This window comes from Eublepharis macularius, chromosome 12, assembly GCF_028583425.1.
Source record: "Eublepharis macularius isolate TG4126 chromosome 12, MPM_Emac_v1.0, whole genome shotgun sequence".
Classification (NCBI taxonomy): domain Eukaryota; kingdom Metazoa; phylum Chordata; class Lepidosauria; order Squamata; family Eublepharidae; genus Eublepharis; species Eublepharis macularius.
Window position 1 is genome coordinate 36,032,870 of NC_072801.1, and position 25,615 is coordinate 36,058,484.

The 25,615-nt window shown below is 41.1% G+C and overlaps 1 protein-coding gene across 5 annotated transcripts in view; it reads right to left on the reverse strand.

Moving 5' to 3' along the window:
• The window catches only part of KANSL1 (KAT8 regulatory NSL complex subunit 1), a 180,040-nt gene extending 157,777 nt beyond the window's left edge, over nucleotides 1–22,263 (reverse strand). For 4 of the 5 annotated variants that reach the window (XM_054995411.1, XM_054995412.1, XM_054995410.1 and 1 more), the window contains exon 1: nucleotides 8,283–8,866. The gene's annotated coding sequence lies outside the window, so the exon portion shown is untranslated. Of the gene's footprint in view, nucleotides 1–8,282; nucleotides 8,867–22,118 lie in introns of those variants that run through there. The other variant, XM_054995409.1, reaches the window with a different exon arrangement.
• Nucleotides 22,264–25,615: the final 3,352 nt, after the last annotated feature.

A 25,615-nucleotide genomic window follows, 5' to 3' on the forward strand; every position in this document is an offset into this window, starting at 1 on the left:
GTTTGAATGCCAGACTAGAACTGGGGAGACTTGGGTTCAAACCCTTAAGTCAGCCATGAAAAGCACTGACAGATTCTGGCAGCTCACTCTTCCAGGCACAAACACACGTAACATTCAGAGTAAACCAACTCTTTGACTCATTTACAGTGAGAGATGTGTTATATAAATACTTCTAAAAGTTTAGAGCACAGATTACAAATAACAATAAGCAACATTGCACCACCCTCAAACAAGACACCCCTCAACACACATACTCCAATCCATACTAAAGTATCAAAACAAGTGAAGTTCAGACGTCAACAGGATAATTAGGCAAAACATGCAGAGAAAACTAGTCAGGAACGCTGACGTCTTAGAAGCCATGACCCTCCCAACATCTGACAAAATTCAATTATTTTTGTTGGGTTCAGTGAGGAATTTGAGAATAAATTTGGATCCCTCCCTTTTGCTGAAAAGCAGGTTAGTGAAGCAGCAAAGTGTGCATTATTTCATTTGCACCTTTTTTGTAAATTCAATCCATAGTGGTCACTGTCATCCTGGAAACAGCAATTTATGTCACTCAAGCCTCTAGACTGTAGTAAAACATGTTCTACATGGTGCTGCCCTTGAGGACTATTTGGAAATTTCAGCTCAACTGAAATTTCAGCTCAAATATTATACATATGTGGCAAGCACTGCACAAGCTACCTATTTGCTTTCAAACAAATATAATTCAAGGCACCAGTTCTTACCACTAAAGTTCTTCAGAGACTAAGGCCCTCATACCTTCAAAACTACCTCTCCCTCTACAGACCCTAGTAACACTTAAACTTGGCCAATTGAGGCCTACTTTTGTTTCTAAACTGCAGGAAAATTTGAACTTCAGCTGCCTGGGCTACAGCCTTCTCTCTGTGGTAGAAAAGCCTTCCTTAGGCTGTGTGGGAGCCCCTCCCCTCACTTTGATGGCTTTTTGGCTGCTGCTGCAAGCCTAAATTACTTGAAAGGGCTTTTAAAGACATAATCAGATCAACCAGTTTGGTCTCAAGATCATCATTTTAGTTTCTTTTTAATTTTGGTTCATAAATTTTAAGTCTGTTGTCTATATGATTTTACTGTAAGTCACAGCAAGTCCCTTGGGAGCAAGGCAGTCCAGAAATGTTTTGAATACATTAAACAGTTAACTACTTTTCATTTTGGGAGCCCAAGCAGAAGACAAACAATAATCATTAGCATTTATATGATGCTATATGACTATTCTAATATATGGCACATACATATCTCAGTAACCTTAGAACAACCCTATAAGGGAGGCTGAACTGTTATCTTCATATTGCAGATGAGGAACTTAAATTGAGAATGACAATTTCTTCCCTGCTGACCTTCTTAGCCATTACAGTATACCAGTTCAGAAGCTACAGCAATTTTAGTAGACATATCAAAGGTTTTCAACAACGAAATAGGACCCCAAAAGACCTAATGTAATTTTGGTGAGAAATTAAATAACTAGGCTTTGAAAAGAAACATTACAATTTTTGAAAATAAATTATATTCTTACCTATTTTGCCCTCCCCTAATTCTTAGTCATAATTAAACAGACAATACTTGGAAAGAAGCACTACCCCACAATTAGAACAGAAGTAGCTACTCCAAATTCTCGAAATGTCTCAACTACTCCTTTTAACAAGCTATCTACAAAGCAAAGAGCACATGAGCAACTCCAGTTTTAGCCAGATTAGTAAATGTAAAATACTTGGTAAGGAATAAGTCACAACAAAATTCAATTTAGCTTCATTTTTGCAGAATAGAAAATTATAGTAGTTCCAGCAATAAACCTGACTTTATCCCTTCACTACCTCAAGGACATGATGCCCAAGCTAATGACCTTGGGTTAGTCAACATAATTCACAAGTGCAAAACAGTATGGAAAATCCTGTTATATAGGAATATGTCTCTGTAGATGTGGCAATATATATGAAGCCTTCTCCAGCTTCCATGGTTTGTGGACATATCACTACAATCATAAATATTTTAGGATTTGAATGATGGCAAAATCCTGTGGGCCACACCTCCAAAGTTGAATTTTGCTATGTATTTTCATTCTTCAATACAAAATAACTGAAACCACCACTGTTATTTTCCATCTTGTATATTGCATTGGAGAACTAGTCTAGTGTGGTAGCTAAGGTGTCAGACCAGGATCTGAGAAAATCAGGTTCAAATCCTGGCTCTGCTATGGAAGTTTGCTGGGTGACCTTGAGTCACTCACACTCTCAGCCAAACCTACCTCACAGGGTTGTTGTGAGAACAGAACAACAATGTAAGCCACTATGGGTTCCCACTGGGAAGAAAGGCAGGGTATAAATGAAGTAGATACAATAAGTAATACTCAATCCTCAAAGGTCTTTTGGAAAGGGTTGCCTCTTTATATTATCCTTTTCCTGAAACCACAAACTAGAATTTGATTTGGACATACATACTGGCAGGGACTTAGAAAACCAGCACATTATTAATGATATGCAATTATTTCATTGATTTAAATACAAAGAAACATTTCCTCTATAAAAATGGTCTGTAAAAGAAACTGGAGAGTGGAATCTAAAAAACAAAGGCATGATCTACAACACAGCTGAGCCGGCTTTAGGCTCTATAAGGGAAGGTCACCTTTATAGTATTGCCATTCATGAAAAAATTCCTGCCTTAAACCCCTCCCCCCTCATTAATACATGGGGGAGGACAAGCATGCCAAATTTGTTTCAACTTGTAGAGAGGTTTTTTTCCTCATCCAGAAAGCACTCAAGAGCAGCATCCCCCTCCCTTGCATTATGAAGTGGTGCAATCCACACTAACTCCTCAGGATTCTACCATCTCATTCTTCTGCATGTGCACACCAGGGTTAAGTTATTGGCTCTGTGTTTTCTATTCTTTGTTCCAAACAAGTTTCATTCTAGAGCAGAAGTCTAGTGACACCTGAAAAGACTAACAGCATTTATTTCAGCACAAGCTGTCATGAGTTTTTGCTCAAGAGTCTCAGATCTGCATGCCATCTGTTCAGGTCTTTAGGTTGACAGAGACACAAGGTTGGATCCAAAGCACTGTGAGAAAAACTAGACTTTTTCCCCACTGTTCTCACTACAGCCCACCATGGTCCCTGTAACTCTGTTCCATAGGGCCAAGGATCTTTTGCATATATTGTGCAGAACAAAGTGGGGGTCTACAGTGGGAAGATTAACAAAAAGTGTCCACCCCCAACAGAACTGCCATTTGGCTACCATAAATATCATTATATCAGTGGAGAAGCACCTTTGGACCCAACCCAGTCTAGATTTTTCTTTGTTGTGGGACTTACTCTGGGGTATTCTCCCCTACATGAGGCCTGCTTAACTCAATCCTTAAGCATTTTCAGGAGACTAGTGAGAAATTCTTTTTAACATGCCCTTTGGGCTATGAGTTGAATTTTCTCCACCTTTGCATTTTGCTGTTGAAAACTACCCTGTATTTTTTGCTGTTTTATTCTATGCAGTTTTATTATATTGCTCATCATCCTAAGCAAAGGACATCCCCAAAAGGCAAGTGATTAATATACATTCTTTGAATTTTGAATGCCTTTGGTTATCAACAGGGGCTGTATTCTGAACTGAGCAAATACCAACAGTCCAGCCGTATGGGCTTCCTCATACATATGGCACAGATAAAGGACTCTTGAATCCATTCTGCTGTTGCTGTTCTTATTTGGGAAGCTCCAGTAAAGCTTAACACCTCAGTAGTTCATTCTTACTTCCCCATGAGAGGTCAAATCAGCCGATACACAACAGGGAGAAGATTCTACAAAAAAAAATGCATTGCTGCTGGGGGGGTGGGATAGGGACAGACTGATTCAAGAACCCCAACCAGCAATGAATTCCCATCCAACGCAGAACTGCTCTGGTAGCAACACAGGAAACCCTTGGGCTGGATTAGGACTCTGGGCTGCCAGCTGCCTACTCCTAATATAAAACATGAGTGAAACACTTTTTTAAAAAAACATGTACCAAAGGAAAGAGTCGTTTTCCAACCAGGTCTCTTAACCAGTTTACTAGCCATATGTTCCAAAGGCTTTTCTGACAGAATAAGTCATAATTTGTCTATGCCCTATTAGGTCCTCTGAGCTTATCTATCGACAGTGAGCAAAGTACAGCATAGCAATGATCTATCACCAACCAGTCCAAGCTGATGCAACATTTAAGAGTTGTGCAGATAGAGACAAAGCAGCACTGAAGGTCTTATACCCAACAATAGTTACTTCACCTATTAGCACAAGTTTTAAGAGCTCAGATTTTTTTAAATGCTACAAAGTTCATAAAGGGTGAAATTTATAAACAACATTATCTGGGAAGCTGGAAAATCAGTAAGATTTAATGCTAATAAATTAAATGCCTGTAAAATCATATGCCAGTGTATATAATAGACTAAAGCAGTCTTCACATCCTAATAAAATGGGAAAGAGAAAACCTTCAATAAGGACTTTTAAAAAATACTCCCTCCATTATGAAAACAGCATCCATTTTTCCTCACTACCCTAGGAATAACCATGTGTCCATTTAGTTCATCCTTCCTCTGAAGAGCTTAAGGCAACATACATGGCGTTCCATTTTATCCACATAACAATGTTTTGTGGAAGGTTAGGTTACTGGCCTAAAACTTCATATCAGTGCAGAGTGGGGATCTGAACCAAAATTTGCTTGCTGTAGTCCAACACTTTAATCACTATAATACATTGGCTCTTGCTGGATACTAGGCAGCCACACTCAGTGTGGTGTAGTAGTCACAGTGTCAGTATATGATTTGGAAGACCAAGGTTTGAATCTCCACTCTGTCATGGAGCTTTCTGAGTAACTTTGCACCAGTCACACACACACAGCCTAATCTACCTGTTTCAAGGATAAAATAGAGAAGGGGGAACAACGTAAGCCATTTTGATTCCCCCACTGGAGAAAAAAGGTGGGTATAAATGCAGTAAATCAATAGGACTGAAATAAATACTATGTAGGCATTATACAGGTAACAAATGTGAATTTGATTATGTGTTAAGAGTGGTCAGGCAAACACAACAACAAGCACAAATGTACCAGAGCATAAATTTTGTAGACTAGATCCCACTCCATTAGTAAATGTCATCATGCATATGGCAAAGCAGGACCTAGCCATGAAAGTAAATGTGCTGGCCTTTAAGATTCCACAAAAGGACTATACTTTGACACCTGACAAAAACACAAGTTATTAGAAGTTTTCAAAGGCTTACATCAGTTTAAGCAACACACAAAATGTTAGTGTGCCAATAAATTTAATTCAGGGCCAAAAACAGGTTTCTAGGTGTAGACTTTCTGAACTGGGTGCCCAAAGCCCTGCTGTACATAAGAAAAGACACACAATTAATTCAGCAGCATATTGACACAGGGCATAACTACAGTCATAACCTATAAAGATCAAACTGTACCCCGAACATGTGCACCAGATACTGTTTATATCTGCAAACACAAAAGGTTTCTGGGGCTCCTGTGAACAGGAGCTAATTTTTAACAAAGACGTTAACTACGCATTTCCGCGAAGCTTTCAATTAACCTTTTAAAATATTGAGAAATTAAAACCATACATATAGCTCCTATGAGTCAGGCAACACTCTGATCCTCATATTACACTCTTCAATAACATATCCAAACCTCACTATACTTTTTGCGTTTAAAATACAAAGGTGTTTACTATGTAATGATTACTCTGTTGACAGATTCTCTTCCTGAACTAGATCCTGCCAGTAGAGTCAACTAATCTTCTTAGAGTAGCTCCAGAACACAATTTAATTTTTTAAAAACATATCCTTGCCTAAAATCTAGAATCATACTACATTCTGAATGCAGCTTATGTATTCTGAATACAACTTATGTCAACATATAATTAGTTAAACTGGTGGTGTTATCTTTTCCTAACTAAAATAATATTTTTAAGAACGTAGATTTTTTTAAAAAAACCAAAAAACTAGAAGTTCAATGTATATCAGTTAACCAGGAGAATTAACTGGCTTGCTATTGCTTCTAGAATTTCAGAGAGGGTGTTGCAATCAGAAGCACTCTCTCCTACTTTCACAACACATTTTAACTTCTAAGAGAAGAGCTTTTTACCTAAGTCTTATTTTTAGAACTACATATCACAAACACACACACACAGTATCACGTGACATGACGTAACTGTTAGGGAGAAAAAGGCCCAAATTGTTCCTAAGTCAATGTTCAGGATACAGTCAGCACACACACACAAAACTACAAGACTCTCCTCAATTATATTTGGAGAGGAAAAAAACCCTGCATTTATGAACAATTTTAAATCAAAGCATGCATAAAGTAAATAAAAAACAAGGGATGAGGCACTTCACTCTACAATTTGATATTTTAAAACATCAAAAAAGTTGTTTACAGTTTACTTGAATAAAAATATTCTCATCAGTTCTAAATTTTAAGAGCTAAAAGGCAGATAAAGGTAGTCAAGTAACACGACCCGAAGTCCTGGGACAAAATTCCCTTCAGTAAATGAGAATGTCATTGTACAGTCCAAATAAATGAGAGAGGGAGTTAAATAAGTTCTCACATAGGAAGCTTTTACAAACAAATTAACCAACAAGGTGAACAGTCAGGGGAGATGGTGACAGAAGCCTTTTACTAGCATAACCAACATGCTGGTTACTACACGTGATCCAATTCTACACCCCTGTCCAATAATTTCAAGCCCTATTATAAGGAGGCAAATCCTACGCATTACAGATTATGCAAAACAAGCGTTATGCAATTTGTGCCAGGTTTCTTCAAAACCTTATGGGACAGTTTGAGTGGAGTCGTTCTCCCGCCATTGTGGACACTGGAGAGCATTTAGAAACAAACATATACACAAAAAAGGGAGGGGGAAGGCACATTCATTGTTATCCTTACTACTCTCAACAATACCCATACGACAACAGCAGCAGGCACCACAACGCGCGCACACACACACAAAAATGACTGCCAGCAGCCACGTGACGGCGAGATCGCCAGCACACACACACAGGGGCGGGCGCGCGCACACTCACACACACCCCAAAGGGGTGTTTCAGAATGGAAATTGGGGAGGGATTTGGAAGGCGGGGGGGGGGGGGCTGTGATGGAACTTCGGGGCGCGCTCGAATGCCACTGGGAGGCAGCCGGCAAGGGCCGAGAAAGAACAAACACAAAGAGGGTCCAGTCGGGAAGCTCCCAGCGCCAAAGGAGGGGACAGCCTTCAATTTAAAGTGGCGCCATCAGAAACCAGCCTCTCCTCTCCGGCCCCCTCCCCCAGCCACCCTCCTCCATGCAATGGAGCCGCAATACTTCGCTTAAGCGCGCACACGCACAGGCACCAGGCTCAGAGTCACAGCCGGCGAGAGGCAGACAGACCCGCTATTATTTTCTTTTGGAAAAAATGGGAGAAGGACCCGCCGCGCGTATGCCACTACAGTCGTTTGAAAGCACAAAGTCGTTTGAGTTTTTTTTTTTTAATTGCAAAGTGAGCACTGCGGGAGTGGTCGCCTGTATTCCCAATCGTTAAACAAAGTCAGCCTACGTCTTTTCTCCTCTTCCCCCCCACCCCACTAATCATCACCTCTCGGATAGGGGGACCCGCTAGGGTGGTCACGGTCATCCTCATCCAATACTTTCCCTCCCCTGCCCCCCCACCTCACTCCCCCCTCCAAACTATGGTGCATTCAGAGGACCGAGAGATCTTTCGCTAGCCGAAAAAAAGTATCACAGCGACCTTCTTTCTTTTTTTAGTTTTGTGTTTAAAGTCCATCGCATTGTGGGTTACAAGGGCGCACTGTAAACGCCTCGGACTATTGCGAACCCAATCACACGCAACAACGAAAAAGTAACAGGGGAAGAAAATAATATTCATCATGGAGGGCTAAGAACCTGGCTGTGACTGGCACCAAGAGCGTGGTGGAAGAGAAAGAAACCGGGTAGGGAAGTTAGATGATGATGTTGCTGTAAAAACAGAGAGCGCAAAAGAATTGAAAATTGTTAAAAATAAAGGTTACGCTTTGGAGCCCAGAAATTAAAAGGCAGGCAGGCAGAGGCGGGGGAGCCAAGGGGGCAAAAGAAGTTGCTTTCTGGCCGCCGCGGGCTCCGAAGGGGGTGCAGACAGACAGCCGCGCTAACAAAGGCAGAGAACGACGGGCCGAGCAAGGGCAACAGGGAAAGCGAAGCCAGACGAGCAGAAGCAATAGAGCAGGGCAGGCAGAAGCAAAGCGAGCAGGCGGCGGCACTTACCACGTGATGAAGCAGAGTCCGGGCGGATCCGGCCCGGTACGAAAAAAAAAATAAGATCAAAAAAATCAAAAGGGCGCAGTTTGCAAACAAGGAAAGGGAGCGAGCAGCCCAGCCCTCGCCTCCTCTTCGGCGGCTGCCCCCGTGGTCTCTTCCGCCGCGGCTGTTTTTCTTCTCCGGCTTTTCTTTTCCTCCCCCTTCCTTCCAGCCCCGGCTCCCCTTTCCCTGCCCGCCTGCTCCCTGCTCTTCAGCAGGCAAGGAGGGCGGGCGGGCAGGAAAAGGGCTGGGGAAGGAAAGGATTTCGGGGGGGGGGGTGTCTTCTCTTTTGCAACCACCCCCACACACCCCACACTCCCTGGGGAAGGAAGAAGCGGGGGGAGGCGCTCCTGTTTTCCTCCCCCCAGTGGCGGCGGCGGCTGTTGCGGTGCCTCCTCCTACTGCAAAGGAGGGTCTCTTCTTCAAAGTGGGGCACGGCGTGCAATAACCTCTGCGCTGCTTCCTTCTCCCCGCCTTCGCCCCCTTTTCCGAATCTCCGCTCCCCTTCGCCTTCGTCCCCCCTACCTTCCGCCCGGGCAGGAGAGCAGGCAGCAACAGCCGCGCGGGTGGCGCTGCTGCTGCTGCTTTTCTGCTGCTAAATTCTGTTCGGGGAAAAAATGGCGGCCGGGCTCCTTCTCTGCCCTCCTCCTCCCTTTAATCGGAGAATGCACCGGGCAGGCAAGGCAGGGGGAAGGGAAGGGAAAGCAAAACGACGCGGGGGGGGGGGGAGAGAAAGGGAGGCGCGAGCGCCCCCGCCGGCTTCCCGAGCGCACTGCGGGCCGGCGACAGCGATGCAGCGAAAGGTTCGAGCGCGGGCCAGCCGAGCTGGCAAAGCAAGTTCCAAGGCGCGTGCACCAGAGCGCAGGGAGAGACAGGCTGGCGGAGAGTTGGGAGGGCGACGCATGCAATGCGCGGTCGAAGGCGGCGGGGGAGACAGACTGGATACACAAGCAGTGGCCCTACCCAGAACAGTTCGGCGGAACTGAGCACCGCACCATATTAAAAAAGCGGAGCGGCTGATCCGAGAGAGACGGAGCTTAAGCGGAAAATAAAAAAAAGTTTCCCAGGTGAGCCATGAAGTCGGGAGATAGAGTTGTTGCCTGTGAGTGGTGAGCTTTCCTGTCATTTTGTCTCCAGTCAACGCTTTAAAAAGTACGTTGCTGAACTCTCCCCCGCCCCCCCCGCCCCTTTCTGTATCTTATAATGAATGGGTTCCTAGCAGGCCCTTATTTGCCTAAATTTGATCCAAGAATTTGGGGGGAACGGGCGTAGTGGGTGCCTTCAAATCGTATTGCTATTTTGAAAATAAAATAGGTCGATAGAAAAACTATGGGCGTTCTCCCCTCCCCGTGACACAGGTATCACTGACTTTGGGTTGCCACCTTCAGGTTGATAAATTCCTGGAGATATTGGGGGTGGAGCCTGGGGAAAGGAGGGACCTTAGTGAGGTATAATGCCATAGAGTCCACCTTCCCAAACAGCTATTTTCTCCAGGAGAACTGATCTCTGTCAACTGGAGATCAAATTCTGAGAAATCTCCAGCAACCACCTGGAGGTTGGCAACCGTAGGGCTATCCTGTTCAATGTGTGGCAGGAATCTTAGTATTTTTATATTGAGCAGCAGGAAAAAAAACCAGTATTTTTCCTGTTAAAAAGCACTAAAAGGGCTTCATGCCAGGTCCTCCAGGAATCAAACTAGGGGTAGGGGTAGGGGTAGGGCATGGGGTGCAGCAGATACCTAATGTTTGGAGCCATTTTTCAGCAAATCAGCTTCCTCCCATCACAAATCAAAGCATCGTGCCAGGAAGCATGCCAAATACCTGGAAGGCATACTCATAGGCATTTTAAAGGTTCTGGAAGACAGAACATATCAAAAGAAGTGCATTTCCCCCCAAGCCAGTCAGGTGAGTGAGGGGGAGTAACAGCTGAGGGGAGGGGATCCCCTCTGTCTGGGGGGGGGGCAGGAACATGCAAGACTGGCATATGGAGAACTGTGTGTGTATTTGTGCAAGATTTGAGTCCAGTATCATATCTTACTCTTCTGCAGACCAACACAGCTACCCACCTGGAACTATCTTCATGTATACATTTATATGATATGTTGATAGCCCTCCTTTCTTGCTGAGACTTTAAGGGGTATTACAGAATATAAAACAGATAATGGTTATGGTTATGCTCAAGATCTGTTGTTTTCCCCAGAGCAGTCTCCTTGGGTGCATCTAATACTGGAGATCCAACCTCTGCCAAGTACCATACACTTTTGCACATTCCTAGAAGTGTCTAGATGTATGTATCTCAGCTCAATGCCACACACAATCACAAAAAAGCAGTTCCGGGTATGTTCTATATACTACCTTCAGTGAGCAATAATTTGAACCCAGGTCTCACAGACAATGCTTAACATTCTGTCCATTCAAGCACCTTTCCTGTCAATGCACCACACTCCCACTATGGTAGACAATGCACCTTCCTTTAAAGTATATTACCACCTTTTGTGTGTTTTCACTCTGATCTGCTTTACAATACAACCTAAAACACAATTGGAAGAAAGATCAACTGAAACAAGCATCCTGAAGTCTTTCCTCCATAAATCAGGATAATAATTAAACATTTATGCAAGATTCCAGAGAGATAACCATATGTTAGACTGTTGCAGTCAAAATAATAAAGAATCTTATGATACCTTAAAAGACTAACAATTTAGTTTGTAATATAAGCTTTTATGATCAGGAGCCCCGTTTGTCAGAACTTTTTATGTCAGCATTTACAGGCCCTCAGTGCAAGGAAATTGCTATTCCTTCTAATGCAGCATTAGGGAAACCAGGGTATGTTAGATCAATAGTGCTCCTCAGAAACCTTCACATATTAGTTAACAGGATGATCTGAAGCAGGACAAACTTCGCACAATTATTGGATTTCTTTGCTTTCAGATTAAGTACAAAAAGAAAGTCAAAAGCCTACTATGTTCCTGTGTCATACAGAGAGAGAGTTCAGGTGTGGTTTGGCATTACGCAAGCAAGCCTCCAGGCTCTCACATTCCCTCTTTTCCCTTCAGCCCTCCTGCACTTCCTGGTTCTAAAGTATGAGCATGCATTGCAGTGCAATTCTGATGTGGAAGGGAATCACAAACTATAGTTTGCTGTATAAGCAAACTATGGTCAGGAAGTGCAGAAGCCTGTGTGAGAGAGAACACAAGACAGAGAAGGCCTGAGCTTATTCATTTGAACTGAGCCACTATCTTGGCAGTAGACCTATATAAGAAACTAGTCAAGAAGAATCCTGTCACGGGGTGGAGGGGAGAAATCCTTTGTGTTATATATATATATATATATATATATATATATATATATATATATATATATATATATATATATATATATATGGATTGATTGATTGATTGATTGATTGATTGATTGATTGATTCAATTTTTAGTCTGCTCTCCTCACCATCCCTGATTTACAAAACTGTGTTATACAATCCCTTTTTTTTCTTTATGTATCCCTCTATTATTTTTTCAAAATAAAAATAAATTACATTGCAAAAAAAAAGTCAAAGCTGCAGAAACATAAACCTTTCTACCTCCCCACCAACAATAATGTGCTCACTTTTTAAGCCAATCGACTAACTGAAAAATTTACTGTTAGAAAAGCCTTAACAGAGGAAAGCAAAATATACCACTTACATGTAATGCAATAAAATACACCGGGGCTCTTTCTTCCTTTCTCTGCTTGCCCTGGGGGGACACCACCAAACCTTTTTGCAACATCTAGAGGATCGGATATAGATAGTATAAAGAGTGGCAACTGCAAACATTGTATTGTGCATAGAATCTTGCCTCTTGAGCAGCTCAGCTTTTAAAAACCACATTTCTAGTCATTATAGTCACAAATATGGGCATGACGGTCAGTGAGCTATAGGTTGTAAAATCTCCAAAGTCCAATGCAGGGGAAGGATAAGTAGGCCTTTCAGTGGTACAGAGCTGGGACTCTCTTTTCTCTATAGGTATTGGAAACTGAATTATAAAATATAAGGAAATACTCATTTTCTTAATTTGCATTTGTTAGAACAAAAGGAATTCAGGTTCTCTTGGCATGCTTCCTTTAGAGGAGAGTATTGAAAGTGTGCTTTTTATTTGTGTTTTTCAATACACAATATCCATAACCAAAATGGCCAGGTTTTCAATGGCTTCTGGTATCTGGCCTTTAACAGCAACTAGATCTGCAGGCATTAGCAGGTGATACATTTCTGTCTATGCAATGAAAATCTTCACCTGCTGTCAAAGGCACAGCAGCAAGCCAGACCATTTTTTCCTGGTCATCTGGCAACCATATACACAGTAACCACTTCCTGTGGATACTGCTGTTCTGCAGCATAGTCTTCCCACATGTTTCTTATTTCATAGAACTCTTCTTTATTTAGTTATTTTTTTTCATGGAAAAGAAGAGATGAACCATAACTGAAAAAAATGTTACTATATTATGATATAGCTTTTAAAAAGTACTATTCATTTATTGACATGTTATTTTCTTACAGATTCACTGTGTGTCCCTTTTTGGCAAACCGAATGTAGCAGCCAAACAACAGAGATTCCATGTGGCAGCTAATTCATGTAGAAAGCAGCTTCACATGTACCTGCTTGCCACAGAGTTCAGCATGCTGCAGGGTTTGTCTCCCCAGCATTCCTAGCAGTATCTTACAGAAGCATGGAAAGAAACCATGTGGTAAGGGGGCTGAATCTCTAGGCAAGCAACTGCACATACAACTATGGCATTTCCAAATCTTTCTCTCAGAGGTACAAATGCTAGCATGTATACACATGTACCATTGGATGGAAGGAGCGTATTTGCACCCTCCATGGGACATGCATGCATATACATGCCAATATGCATGCATATACATGCCAATATTTGAACATCAGAAAGATTTGAAAGTACAACAAATGTTATTAGTTTTGTGAACTAGATTCTACTCAATGTGGCAAAGTGCAGTCTAGCCATGTATATCATCTCAAAAATAATTTCATGTAGATCAAGATGGGTAGCTTGTTAGTCTGTCTGTTGCAGTAGAAAAAAACAAGAGTCCAGTAGCATCTATAAGGATGAGCTGTGAGCACCTGTAAGTGTGGGCTTCTAGGGTGACTTACAAGAAGTGAGCTGTGGCTTACGAAAGCTCATACCCTACCACAACTTTTGTTAAGTCTTACAGGTGCTACTGGACTCTTGCTCTTTTCTACTGCTACAGACTAACATGGCTACTCATCTTGATCTATCTCCATGGAAGGCACCCCATTTAGGAGTACAGAATGGAAATCCATCAACCTTGTGAAGAAACTTGCACAGATACAAATAAATAATCATTTCATGTTAGATGTTAATACGCTTTTACATTATTGGGGATTGGGAGAGGAATGAATTTGTGGAAAAATCTTAACACATCTATATGATTTTGTTTTTAATGTAAATTTTTATACTTACAATAAAATTGTTAATGATTTTAAAAAAGTGGTGACAGAAAATATATGTATGCAAAGTGTGAACAGGCAGTACATCCAGTCTAAGAACACTGATTTAAATGGGCTTAGATTTGAATGACTGCACAGGATAGCAATTTTGGGGTATTAATTCTGAAAGAATGTGTGTTCATCCTGAAGACAGAGCAACAGGGTCCAGACTTTCTGACTGTCAATTATTGTGAACAATGTAATAAATGTCTTTTCTTCTCCCATAAAACCAAGGAAATTATGATTTAATAAATCCAACACTTCCTGGTGAATACAGTTTGAGTCTATTGGAAAGTTATACTGTCAACATTTATCCAAAAGGGACTGGATCTGATATTTCCTCCCACTGCTTCACAAAAGTGTACTAAAGTATTTCAAGGGGTATGTGCATTGATTGGTAGGTATTAATTTTGTTACTTGCATGAAATTTCTGTGGACATTGCTAATGCCAACAAAAAATACAAGAAATATTCCAACCCTTGTGTTCTAAAGCTGAAACACTGGATTATTCATGCATTTGCCCTTTATAATTAATACAAGATTTCTTTAAAAATATACAAAGAAGCCACCCTCAAACCACTAGCCTAAAATGTGGAAAAACTTGAAAGCCTTTGAAAAATCTTGATATTTTAGCAGTGGCAGCCATAGCCAACGAATGATTAATCATTTTGTTGATATCTGAGAATCCCATCCCCTGCCATATAATCTAACATGCCACAAAGCTGGAAACGTTATAGTTTTGCTAGATTTTAGTGCACTACTGATTTTAACTTAAAACTGTTTTTTTAGGTTATGAAAACACTGAAACATGGCCTCTTGCTTCCCCTCACCCCTGCATTTTTAAAGAACTAGCATTCTGTTTAGACAGGGGAGGTATTGTAAAGAAAACTAATATTCTATGCACCAGGGAGGGGGCTGTGAAAAAACAACTGTTCTGTTTAGATAAGGAAGGCTGTGAGCTGGACATGGATATATATGGATTTTCATATGGAGTAGAGTTTTGAAAAGGCTGCTTAGTCTACAAATGGCAACAAATAAAGGGGATTTTCTTGTAAGCAACATGAAGGGAATGAGAAAAGAAGGATCATCATGGAGGTGGTAAGAAGGAACACAGGGAAAATAATCTCAGTTGCACATCTTCCAGTATAGGACAGTACCATGCATTACCTGGATAACTCAGCTAGAAATATTTAAAGTATTCATTTGTTTCAAAAGCATTAAGGGCCAAACTAGATGTGACAATGTCCTCGTGGCCACCACAAGATTGCCACCACCATTTTAAAGTGATATTAAAATGCCGCAAGGACCCAGTCCTGATCAGGGCCCTCAACATGATGCTCGTTCCCCCTGCACGCCTTTTCAAGTGCCAAAACGGCACTGGATGGGGGTGCGGCTGTTTCAGCACTTGATAAAACATGGGGGAGTGCACCCCAACCCACCACGCTCTGGGTTTGATACCCTTGCTGCATTTTAAAATCATTTTAAAATAGTGGCCACATCCCTGTGATAGCTACAAGGACACCATCACATCTTGGACCTAAGAAATACAGCAACAAAAGTTCTAATTTCAGATGGGTAGCTGCATTGGTCAGCAGTATAAGAGCAAGAGTTGGGTCCAATAGAACCTTAAAGACCAACTAGATTTCCAGGGTTCTAATGTAAAGTGTTGGGTAAAATGGATTAAAGTATTAAGCAAGGAAACACAAAATAGAACATTTCTTATACACATGCTGGGTTGTCTAGAGCTGCCAAAATGCAATCCAGCAACTCCCCTGTGCCTTTAAATTTGCCATCTCCTGCTCTTTTTATTTCATTCAAACCTGACCTGCTTCCCACTTTCTGTGCCGCTTACCTGGGACCTGCTTGCCGTCTCCCAGGGCAGTGGTAAATTAAAAAGCCTGTGCATGTAATGCACACTTTGTGCAAGGCAGCTGGCAGGGTAACCCTCTCTCCCCCTGAGGAAATGAACTGGGCCATAGGGTGAATGAAGGGAGGGGAAAGGAATGTAATACCCTCTCCTCTCCTTTTCCCACCACTGTGGTGAGTCCACAGCCTCCTCTCCTACCTTATCCTGTTCCTTCTCCTCATGACCCAACTAAAAGAAAAGCTGCAGCCCATTTTGGGGTCCCAGCCCACAGTTTGAGAAACACTGTCTGTTACCTATATTCCTATTACTATTTTGTGCCTGAGGTTTGGGAGGTGGCCAGGAAGAAACTCTCACCTCTCTTTGCTAGTTGCTGTGATGCCAAAATGCTTCACACATTGAGAAAAAGATGACATAAGAAACGAAAAGTAGTAAATATTTTACACTGCACGTTAGATGTCTCATCCTGTTGATTGCACTGATTTATATTGTGTAATCTGTCTTGAGTCTCAGTGAGAAAGGAAAACTATATGTAAATTAATAAGTGACACTGTTTTTGGAAAGGTTTGTCTGAACTATGCACATGTAAAAGTCTAATATATAAAGTCTAATACTGTACCTTCTGTGTACTATTATTATGTATAGTAGAATAAATGTATATTTAATACTCAAACTTTTATGTCAGCTGTACAGAAGTGGCTAACAGGGCTGCTGGAGAGAGGAATGGAAATGAGGGAAACAAAATTCTGGAGGCCCTTGTTCAATCTTGGGGGGAAGGGTAGAACCAAACAAGTAATGTGATTTATTATCCTATGATACTTGGTTTGGGTCTGAGTGCTATTAGTAGGAGCCAAGGGGAGTCTTTGTCTGAGAGCTTGCAGTGGCTCTTAGTAGCCCTGCTAATTGGCACAATGCTGTCTGCCTTACAATAGGGACATTTTAATAAAAATAATAAGGTGGTAGTTTTAATTTCTGTGAAAAAAATGATGTTAATTACATTATTTATTGTATGTATTAGCTTGTTTTGTTATTGCATTGGGGTTTTTTCAAATTTTGTAAATCCACCAAGTTTTATTGAGGGAAAAGGACTAGAAATAAAGCAAATAATCATAATGTTCCTAGTCCTAATTTCCTGTTCTGAAAAAAAAATTAAGATTTGTGTGACAAGAATACATGTGTGATTGTTGACAATATGGTGTATGGACTGTGTTATTCACATACATCAATCCTATGCACAAGGCACAATCCAGCACCGATTTAAATATGCTTAAACTCATTGATTTCAAAGTGTTTAAACTAGGACTGCAACATTCAATTGATTTAACTGGTTAGAGTAATACAATACAAACTGTTGCCTATCTAGATTTTTTAAAAAGATACTGCCTGCAGCTCCACATACATGCATGATCTTAAAGCAAAATTTTTTTTCCTCTGAACTATAATTTTTATTTAAATGTAAATGGGTGCAGGTTGCAATTTTCTGATTCAATTAAAAATAGTAGATTAGTCAAATAACATTTTTTAAGAGCATATCTAACTTGCATTGGACTGAAGCCTAGTTGTCAAAAACTGCAGAAGAGATGGTTAACCTGTATCTAGATTGGACCACTGCTGTTTGCAGATGAGTGTTCATGTAACGGAATGCTCCCCTGTGAGTGCGCACATGCACAGTTGTTCCTACACAAAGAAAGCTAGCATGTCGAAAAGACATCTAGTACTATTCTCACAGACTTCTGCTTCCTCTGCGGACAATTTAAAAAAAATAGAGAATCAGACCTTCATAAGAACCCCCGCCCACATGCTGGAACAGAGCACACCAGACACAGGGATTACCACCTCATTTTCCGGTTGAGGGAATTTGGCTTAAATTCAATGAGACTTAGTTTCTAAGAAGTATATTTACAGTGCAATCCTAAACAGATCACTGGGCTTAGGCTGGAGTAACTCTGCTTAGAATTGCACTGTTAATTCTGTGCCCTTAGGTTGTTTGGAACTATATGCAATTATTTTTTATTTATTCTTTGGCAATGCATGCCAACAGACCTTATGGAGGTGGCTTGTTCACTGTTATCACATAGCCCCCCCGCCCCCCCCCATTTACTTACAGTCAAACATACTTTTTTTTTTTTTTGAAAAATTTTTATTGGGTTAGAATCCATTATTTCCACATTTACATTCAATTTTCCCCAATTTTTTCATCTCTAACCCCCTCCCTTTCCCCCCCCTTTTTGTTGACTTCCAACAGCTTTCCAACCCTTTGTCCCCTTTCCCTTACTTTTATTAGCTTCCTCTATCTAAAACAAATATATATTCTCCATTATTCTAAGCAGTACATACTTAACTATTTTTAACATTATATGCCCAAACTGTAAGCCTTTGTTTCCATCTTAGATAAACAATTTATCCCAATTTTTCAATTTCAGGTATTTCTATATATCATAAACCATATAGATCATACATTCGTTTATATCAAACAATTTGACTTATTCTCTATATATATTACTCATTCTATCTTTTTATAATACAGTCAAACATACTTTTTGTTGTTAGGAGCATATATTTGATCAGAACAGAGGGCTCTGTGGGCTTACCCCACATCCTGTGCTCCTAAGTCAGTACTAACTTAGAAGACTTCTTAAGTGTCTTTATAAGATATCAGGTAGATAAAAAGCGGCTTTTCTGCCACCAACAGAAAGAATACACGCTTTCCAACCACAAAGAACCCTTGTTTATAGCGCCTTAACAGACCATCGCCTTCCTTAAGTCTATTTGTGTGTATATCGCATATGGTGGGGATTGACAGCAGCAGCAGCGCTGCTCTACTTAATGCCAAACATTGCGCCGCGTCCGCTCGCCACAAGGCGGCCCAGCCACGGATTGAACTCCTCCCCTGCCAACCCCCAATACGCAGGCGCTTGTTCTTTACGTTAGCAGCAACCGCTCTGCCAGGCGGGGCGAGACGAGACAGCCGCGACAAGTCCTGCTGGGAACTGTAGTCGGCTGTTTAAGCCGCGCGACTCTCAAGGGAGCCCGCCGTTCGCACAAGCTCGAGCGCCATCGCGAGGCGAAGCACGGAAACGATTCCTGCACGTACACAGCAGGGCCTCCCAAAATGTCGGCCGGCTCAAGTTCAAAGCCCTCCCCAACCTGCCGCAATGAGGCTGCGCTGCCCGTGGAGGCGCAGGGCAAACCACGGAGATTTCATCGCTGCCTCATGTGGGAGAGGGGGGCGTTTCACCTAAGAAAACCATTCCGTCCGTTTGAATACTATTAACACTCACGAGATACGTTAAAGATGATTAAGGGATCCTACTGTAAGAACAATTTTAAAGATTTTGTCGCGTATTTTGAATAAGGTGGCACTATTGCAACCATAAAACAAATATAAAGGCCTTTAAAAAAAGTATAACAAAAGACACCAATTGAATAAGATGGATGTTGGATTGAAAGTTGTCTTCAGTTGCAAAGAAATTTTATGTAATGTAAATATATCCAATACCTATACAAGTTCCCAATGGCCAAACTATACATGAAGCTGGAATCCTGTGACTGGAATGCCAAGCATGCTATTTGGCCCCAGATTTACAAATACACAGCAATCAATCCCACACCTAAAGTTGCCAACCTGCAGGTGGTGGCTGAAGATCTGGAATTACAACTGATCTCCAGGTGACAGAGATGAGTTCCCCTGGGGAAAAAAATCTGCTTTGGAGGGTAGACTCTGGCATTATATCTAACTGAGGCCCCTCTGCTCCCCAAATAGGGTTGCCAGCCTTCAAGTAGTGGCTGGAGATCTCCCGGAATTACAACTGGTCCCCAGGCCACAGAGATCAGTTCACTTGGAGAAAATGGTTATTTTGGGGGGTGGACTCTATGGAATTATGCCATGCCAAGGTCCTTTCCCTCCCTCAACCCCACTTTCTCCAGGTTCTCCAGGTTTAACCCCGCAGATCTCCAGGAATTTCCCAACTTGGAGCTGGCAACCCTATCTCCAAACCACATCCTCTCCAGGCTCCAACCCCCAAGTCTCCAGGAATTTCCCAACCTGGACCTAGCAACCTGACCCACAGTACAGTGGTTAGGTTCTAATGCCAGGTTGAGAAATTCCTAGAGATTTAGGGGGGAGGGTATGGGGAGGGAGGGACCTTAGTGGGGTTATGCTATAGAGTCCACTCTCCAAAGCAGCCATTCTCTCCAGAGAAACTAACATCTGTCATCTGGAGATCAGTTGCAATTTTGGAAGATCTCCAGTTCCCACCTGGAGGTTGGCAAGCCTATATAGGAAGTACAGCTTTAAGGCTGTTTTCCCAGCTGGAAATGGTTCAACTTCCAAGCTGCTCTAACCTTCATTGGGGGCAGGGAGGAAAGTACCCAAGCTGTGCCTGTCCTTTCCTCTACCAGGACTTCTGTTCCCCAGTTCTGCACCTCAACACACACCTCATGTAGCAATTTGTTAGGGCCATAGTACAGTTATGGAACTCCAACATCCCATGTATTTTGCCCCAAACTGTGAGGGTTTTTTTACATTTTCATCTAAAAGCAATCAAACATTTAGCAACTATCGGCATTAGGAAAAACAGCTCTTTTCAACTCTGAGAAATACTTTTTTATCGTCCAGTAATCTTAACAGTACTGTGCTAGCACTAATAGGGAATGTGTGTAATTTTCATATATGATCTAAAACTCAACCCCAATATTATTTTTATTATCTTAGGACATAACGACCAAAGTGTGGAAACAAGCTAACAATGAAATAAATGCTAGTACCAGGAAATTTGGTTATTTGCCTGTATAATTTGAGATCATGCTGTGAATGCAAATTGTTTACATCTTTGTTATATCCTCTTGTTTCCATACTTGAAAGACTTCAGACAGGAAAGAAATAAACCAGAAAGAAGTTTGTTCCCTCTCAAAAAAATTAGAAGCAAGGGCAATATAAGGCACTACACGTTTATACTTTGTGCCCCATACCATGACTACTACCAAGAGAAACTGGATTATTAGGACAGCATGAGGCATAGCCTGGTGTTGCCTAAGGGCTATTTCTTCCAGTGTAAATTGTGAACTTCAAGCACAGTCTTCCTTAGCCTGTGAATGGCATGAAACTAATTTAGCAAAGTGCTTGCCTATGACAAAGTGTGTCCTAGTAACATTAATGTCAGAATTTAAGTTACCTTGCTTCTCACCCAGAACCTTTCACACCATCAGCTTGTTTGTTTAAGAGGGATAGGCTCCTCTCAAGACAGAAATAAACTCTAGCTCAAACACAGACCAATGAATGTTCTCTTTGTACAAAAGCACTACCATCATCACTACAAACAAGTCCAAAGTCTACCTTGTTTTGACAACTGATGCAACATATTTGTTTGTGAAACAGGTTTAACTCAATGTAAAATTAATTTAATTTCACCCATTTCATATTGGGTTTTCATGAGTATCCATCTCAGCTGTTTTCTCTCACTTGTCTGTACTCCACTTCTTGTCTTCTAAAACGTATAAATGTTTAAACTGGTTTTGTAATGTTGTTCTTTTTTAAAAGTTCCTGGTTTTTAAGCTACAGTTCTACTCAAAATGACAGGTCTATCACAAACAAATATCCACCTTATCATGCATGCATGAACGGTAGCAAAAAGCTCTCAATATATTATTAAGGGTGAGATCAGGAAAGTGTTTTATATGAGCACAATATAATGTAGCCGCTCTGAGGGCTTCCACGTGTTATGGAGTACAATACTAAACAGGTTTATTCAATGAGGCTGACTCTTAGGAAAGTGTTCTTGGGATCACACTATTAATTTGGGAATTCAGAAAGTCAAAAGTTCTATTATAACAATCCAATATTCTATGCAGTGAGATGATCTCTGAGACTGCACATACCCAATTCCTCTTTAAAATATGGGGCTCTGCATTTAACACAAATCTGAAAAAATAAAGAGAAATAGCTGGAGCAGGGGAAGGGATATGCTGTGAAGAGAAATGCTTATGGTTGGTGACACTTATACAAAAAATAATGGTTTCCAACATCTAACTAATGCATGTCATGAAAAGATTCCAGGGCATAAACATCACCTTCCATAACAGATATTGGGACTTGCCTGACCAATGATAATTTGATCTGGTAGTCTATTTTTGAAAAGATGTACTACAGATCAGTTACTTCAGTTTCATTTCTGACTTCAGCAAGATGTGGACTGCACCCAAAATAAACTCATCTACCTCCATTTTGGTTGAAGGTTTTTCCCAGGTGGGGGGGAAAACATCAGGAACAGGTACAGTGTATTATATTTTTCTGTTAAATAGCTATAGTGGGGATGGAAAGTCACTTCCAAAAGCATGGACACAGTTTCTCTTAACCCATTTCCATTCCTAAACCTGACAACCCTGGGGACCAAGTGAAACAGTTTATTATCAACAAACAAACAAAAGAACAAGTCTTACCTTGCAGTACATTGTGACAAAATCCATAGCGTCCAGAATATTTCCAAAACTGTTTGCGATCCCGTAAAGCAGAGTTTCTGATCTTTCCACATCCACTATGTCAAAGGAGTAGCTTTGTAGATCTCTTTTACTTTGAGAAAGTAGAAATCCGGCCTCTGAAACAAAAGATTTTAAGTTAGTGGAAATAAATGCAATTCATAAATTAAGCATAAATGAGAAGATTTAACATGACACATGGAGTAAGAGGAGGGAAAAGGAGACAGAATTGTTGAACATGAGCAGAAGTATAGAACCTGTATAGAACATACTGACAAAACATTCCCTCGTCACCTTCTGCTTTGCAAACAATAGTCCAGAAATAGTAATCGTCCACCATCTGTCACAACTAGCCATTGCTACTCTGCTATCCAAGAGCCCAGTCTAGAGTTTGACACCAGGGCTGGTAACATGAATTTCATTCAACTCCCTCCTGTTATTTCTAACCAAATCACAGTTAATTGCATGATAGCTCTCCCTGTCCCTTTATTATATCTCTTTTCTTCCATGGGACTCAACATACACAGGGTTTCCAGGCAGTCTCCCCACCTGACTACTGACCAGATCCCGGACTTGCTTATCTTCAGCATAGTTACGGCAGTGTATGGCTTCAGACTTATGCCTGGGACCATCAGCATTAAGCCCACAACAAGTAGATGGAATAAAATTACAATATGCCACTAGTCTGTTCTCCGTGGGACAATTGCTATTTACTGCATAAATGAAATTAGATAACTGACCTCATTCACATTAATTCCTTGGCATGGAATATTGGCATAACGCTGTATGACTTCTGAGAAGTTTAGCCCCTAAGCATGTAATTAACTTCAGAAAAAATGTATTTGGAATTGTTCCTTAATTAAAAGAAATAGAGATGCTGCTCCAGAATATAAGTGTAGCAGGAAGCTATGTAAAACCCACTGTACCCTCACATCAATAATGCTTAGTTCAGGGATATGCAACCTTTTTTTTGGCTAGAGTGCCAAAAAATGAAACATCTACCTGGTATGCCTGCAAACAAGAGTAAGGGGACAAGTAAAGGTTGTTCTTGGCAAATCACCCTGAGCAGCGCTGTCAACACATCACAGGTTCTCCCCAGTCTCAGCTGGTCACTGCATGGGTCTGGAAGGCAGATGGGCCAAGTCCAAGTGGCAACATCAGTACCTCAGAGGCTTGCATTGATTGCCTGGGCAGAGAACCATCCCTGTGTGCAAACAAATGGTCTAGCAGGCTGCTTTTCAACTTGAATGCTGGGGGGGGGGCGGGGTTGCCTATTCCTGGCCTAGCCCTTATGTTTGAGGGGCACAGGGATCATGATGGGGCAAAACACAAATTTCACCCATTAGTGGCCATAATCACCTCTTGATATTATAAGATTCCATGCACCTAATTCATATGATCTATGAACAGAAACCTGTTTCTATACACAGGCTATATGGGCTTGAATGCCGGCATATGGTTGGAATCTGACATTTTAAAGCCTGTTGAATTAAAACAGTAGGTGGCATATACTTAAATAAAAATAATTTATCTTATATGCTGTGAAATCCAGACATTTCCAAGTGTTTGCGGCTTTGCAGTATAGCACTGGACCGCCATATGAATCTCTTGAAATCCATTCCTGTTGCTGTCCTTTCTTGACATTTCTGAGCTCTGTACATTCCCACTACCACCTCACAACATATTTATTAAAGCTGCAAGACTTTATGAAGTTGGTGTCATGAATCAACTGAAGTTTTAAATGACAATTAAAATTTCCCGGCATCAGGGTAGCTGAAAATAAGAAAAAGCTAAGAATGTTTCTTAAGATCTGCTGCTGCTCAGCCTACACAGAGCTGTCAGCTTCTCCTTCCCCTGTATCAAAGTTCATTAATACAGATGACTTTTTCTTCTAATCTGCATCCAAAGTTAGTATAGGGTTTGCTTTTCAAGGTGAAATTACTATAGGAAGAATTAAAGCTGACAGTATGCAGCATAAATGAAAGTCAATATGTCTGTATCTTCCATAATTTGGATAGTTTTTAAAACTTATTTTTGGTAAGACATTCTTTCTCTGAGATACAAACATAAAAGTTCTGTATTACATGTGCTCAAAGTCAATAAAGTAGCAAATGTGAAATACTACTTTCCTTCCAACAACAACATCTAATTCTTAAGAGCAGACTGTTCTTTTCAGTGAGATTTTGCAATGTGTAAATTAAATCAAGCCATGCATTATCCAGGCTAATTTTAGATTACAAAGCCTTTCACTGGTCACAGCCTTAATATTTATATCCCCTTACCCTCATAACCAGTTTGGCAGCTACATTTTTTGACAAAAAGAAAGCACACATGGAAAGGTTTGTAATATACAAATTATTGTAAATAGACCACTGCCAGTGCACATGAACAACACTTCACAGAGCAGAGCTCCAATCCACAGGACAGTATAATGACAAGTATTTGCGGGTATCAGGAAGAAGCTGTACTAAGAGGTCAAATGTTTAGTTTGTGTGTCCAAACCTGAGCAAACAAAAGCCCTGTAATTCAGTCAATTTTACCTGTAGCATTTCAGAGGAGATAAAAGGCACGGCAACTAAAACCTACTTGTAGGTCCTTTGGTCACTCATAAAGTACTTATTCAGCCTCAAAATGAGAACACTTAAATGGGAACATCTCAAGGGATTTGTTACTTTGAAAACAGAAAAGAACTGGTTGCGCTAGACTTCTCCTTGGGTATTAGAAAGTTCCTTTCTGACAGGAGTAAACTGGTGGTAAAAGGATCACTGAGATACTGTTTTCCCCACCCTAAATAATTTTTCACCAAAATTAGCTCATTAGCTCCTTGGCCATACTTTTTCTTACCATGGTGAGAATTCTGCCTCTCATAACTGACAAGAATTTACTATGTTGAACAATCTTTAATGTGTTCAAAAAATGTTTTAAAAACCTTTTAAAGCCTTTCCCCCTTATTAATGCCTCTACCCACACCTGCACCCCCCCACACACAAAATTGCCATTAACACATTTTAAGAAGTACACAACAGTGTACTGATCTGAGGGAATTATGAGGACACTTTATATTATAGTTGTCAGACTTTCCTTATTTTTAAGATTCTGTGGTGTTATTCTAGAACATCAATACCCCAGAGAATATATATCCCATATTTCTACCTTTCAAAGTGTAAAACACTGTGGATGTGTCTCTCTCTCTCTCACACACACACACCCCTGCAATCCCAGCTCTGAAATAGCCCTTACTTTTACTTTCCATGTGGCAACCATACTTAAAGCTCCCTTTTGAAACCCACAAAACCGTCGATTTTTTTTTTAACAAACCAGCTGCCCAACAAATAAAGTGGCCCCAGCCCCACTGGTTATATTCAAAAGGACCATGTGTGGGAGGCCAACCCTGCCTGGAAGCCACACCCTCCGCCCCCAAATCCTCATCCTCTGTGTGGGAAAGGCCGCACGCTGGGCTC